General features: G+C 35.4%; 1 long non-coding RNA gene across 1 annotated transcript in view; it reads right to left on the reverse strand.

Annotated features, from left to right (window-relative positions):
* Positions 1-271: 271 nt before the first annotated feature.
* LOC128249595 (uncharacterized) overlaps positions 272-3,188 on the reverse strand; it is a 67,672-nt gene continuing 64,755 nt past the window's right edge. The window contains exon 2 of the long non-coding RNA XR_008265700.1: positions 272-473. This is a non-coding gene — a long non-coding RNA (uncharacterized LOC128249595). The remainder of the gene's footprint in view (positions 474-3,188) is intronic.

The raw sequence follows: 3,188 nt of genomic DNA on the forward strand, positions 1-3,188 counted from the left end.
ACACACACACACACACACACACACACACACACACACACACACACACACACACATATATATATATGTATATGCGCGTGTATATATATGCGCGTGTATATATATACACACATAGTTATATATGAAGTTATACATATATATAAATGAATGCATGCATTTATGTACATATGAGTGTGTGTATGTGAGTGCGTATGTGTGTGTGTGTGTGCGAGTGTGTATGTGACCAATTTGATACATATATGCAAGCAAAATTAAACACACCAACACAAGGAAGTACAGTTCTCTTTCATTTATTAAAAGCTGAAAAATCTGCAGATAACACGCACGCATATGCATACATATGCCTGTGTGTATACAAAGGAATAAATTACTTGCGCGCGCGCGCGCGGGGGTTCCTTCAAAGTCGAAGAGGTCTACGAGTTATGTGTTCTGTTGTGTACGAGTTAGGAAGCACATTCACTGGTATTAAGGTAGACCTGTAAATGAATGATGGGATTAGTGTTTCATATAGAGTAAGCTGTGTATATCTTACGCCTGTAGTAAAAATGAAAATTCATAACAATGTTTGATAAATATTAGAACGGTCATGTGACAATGAATGTGTCATCTGCAACGGGAGAATGAAGTATTTTTCAGCAACATCTGACAACCAACAAGCAGAAATGTTATGTAGTACAATTCACCTTGTAACATTTACGTTAAAAGCCCCCAAATCCTACAAGCTGTTAAATAACAGCAATAGACAGCGTAAACAACTTTCAACTGCAAGTACATGTTCAATATTACTAAGAGCCATTATACAAAAAGTACTGAATACAAATTGACAATCATGACTGAACTGTGGCTAGAACAACAACAACAACAACAACAACAACAACAACAACAACAACAACAACAGCAACATACATTGCAATCGATTCCATTGTTTGCTTTACTGTCTCAAACTTTTAGCAAAAAATGCTCTTGTGCCCAGTCGAAAGAAAACATAACGGAGAAAGAAATATTAACCACCATTTAGAAAACGTTTTAATATTTCACTTAACTGCAACAGAGATTACTCTTTTTGAAGGTATGGCATAATGTGTCTAATGGAAAATATTTATGTTGTTGTTGAGTTTATTCCCAGATTATGTGGCCTTTTTACTGGCGGAGAGAATATGTCTCGAACTACATTATCTAAATAAATAAATATCAAAAATGTCTGAGATGAGTCGATAATATGGCTGTAACGTTTCAGTCAAACATTGTTTTCAAATTTTAGCACAAGGCCAGCAATTTCGGTGAAGGGGCGAAGTCGATTAAATCTACCCCCAGTGCTCGACCCCCGGAAGGATGAAAGGCAAAGTTGACCTCAGCAGAATTTGAATTCACAACGTGATGACGGACGAAATAACGCTAAGCATTTTGTCCGGCGTACTAACAAATCTGCCAGCTGGCCACATTATTGATTTGTAACATTGATACAAAGTCTCAGTTAATATTATCAATAAGCAGGAAGGTGGATTGTAAGGATTGGTGGAACATCTGGTATACATACTTGCAGTATTATTATAGATTCCATTACGTTCGAAGTTAAAATCCCACCGAACGTAACTTTATAATCCATTCTTCGGAGAGATCGACTGCATAACACACAACAATCTCTTCACTCTGAAATTTGAGAGAATGTGCCAATGCTATTATACTCGTTTGTACTACGTGTCACTGTTTTGATTTGTTAGTTCTATATTCCAGACATTAATGTCAGTTATTCTCTACCCACCTCTCTCTCTCTTTCACTCGCTGTTTCTCCTAACCTTTTTGAAATTATTAAACTATTACAATAGTTGATACGTGGTTCCGAAGATATTCAAAGTAGGATCAAGCCAGATCAGATTAGGTTAGACAAGGCTTTCTGTTTTTGTTCTTTGAGAAATATATGTATATATCTCTATCGAACACGCGCGCGCGCGCGCGCACACACACACACACACACACACACACTGGCATCTTCGCACTTTCCTGTCCACCACAAAAAGCCACTTTCTCTTTCTCTTTCCACTTCCGGTCATTTCAGTAATGTAGCTACACACATGCTGTTGATGATTTCCCCCCTACTTTGGACTTATCCTTTTTCCCTTTTTCCTTTCCGACGAAGAGCTATGTTTGAAACGTGAAAAACTCTCTCATTTTACTGAGCGTCAAACTATTACATTTCCTGTGCACATATTCTTGTTGTTTGTTATTGTTATTTTAAATGCTCGTTTATTCTATTTGGCTCTATCTATCTGTTTATGTATGTATGTATGTATCTCTCTCTCTCTCTATCTATCTATCTATCTATCTATCTATCTATCTATCTATCTATCTATCTATCTATCTATCTATCTATCTAAACTTGAATGCATTTGTCCAAGTGTATGTAATTATAAACCACATTGATGGTTAAAAAGATGTCCTACCTGCAAAGGTATACTTTAATGTAAATGCTAAAGTTTCTGTAAGCAGTAATTAAGTTCGTTTAAGTAAAAATGAAGGACCCATTTTTGTTGTTGTTTAATATCAGCTTTGTGTAATCATGTTAGATATGATCAAACTACTAAGGTCTTAACTCGTTACCCGGCTTAACCCCACCACGTACTATAATGGCTGACTTAGCATATAGTCCATTGTGTGGTAAGCATTCAGGTGAAGCTTCCGCTTTTTATGTAACTTCTTCCTCTAATCCCCAATGCTCTGTATAAAGTCGCTGGTACTACCTTCTCTCCTGATAAAAAAAAAAAGATACCAAACTGGTGAGATCTAGATATTGTAGACTGACATTTATGGTATTTGAGAAAGCATCAAGAGTCCTGCTAATCTTTTGGTTATTTAGGTCAAATGGTCACAGTCGAACAAGTCGACCTTCATATGTTAAAATGACAAACAGCTTGCTGCAACTGTTGAAAAATAAAATTAAAGTATTTTAATTTCATCGTAAACATTTCATTCAAATATTCAAAACAGAAGATCGAAATTAGTATTATTTCTTTTGTAAACACGAAAAAACATAATAATAATCTTAATATATAAATCTGAAATTGTGTGTTTGTCTGAAGCCTTTTTGAATGTTTATAGAAATTCACATTTTCCACTTTTTCGTAAAATTTTTTACATCAATGGAATTTTCTCGATCTGAACTTTCCAGTGCAGTAATTAGATTTTTTAAATTC

This window comes from Octopus bimaculoides, chromosome 16, assembly GCF_001194135.2.
Source record: "Octopus bimaculoides isolate UCB-OBI-ISO-001 chromosome 16, ASM119413v2, whole genome shotgun sequence".
NCBI classification, from domain to species: Eukaryota; Metazoa; Mollusca; class Cephalopoda; order Octopoda; family Octopodidae; genus Octopus; species Octopus bimaculoides.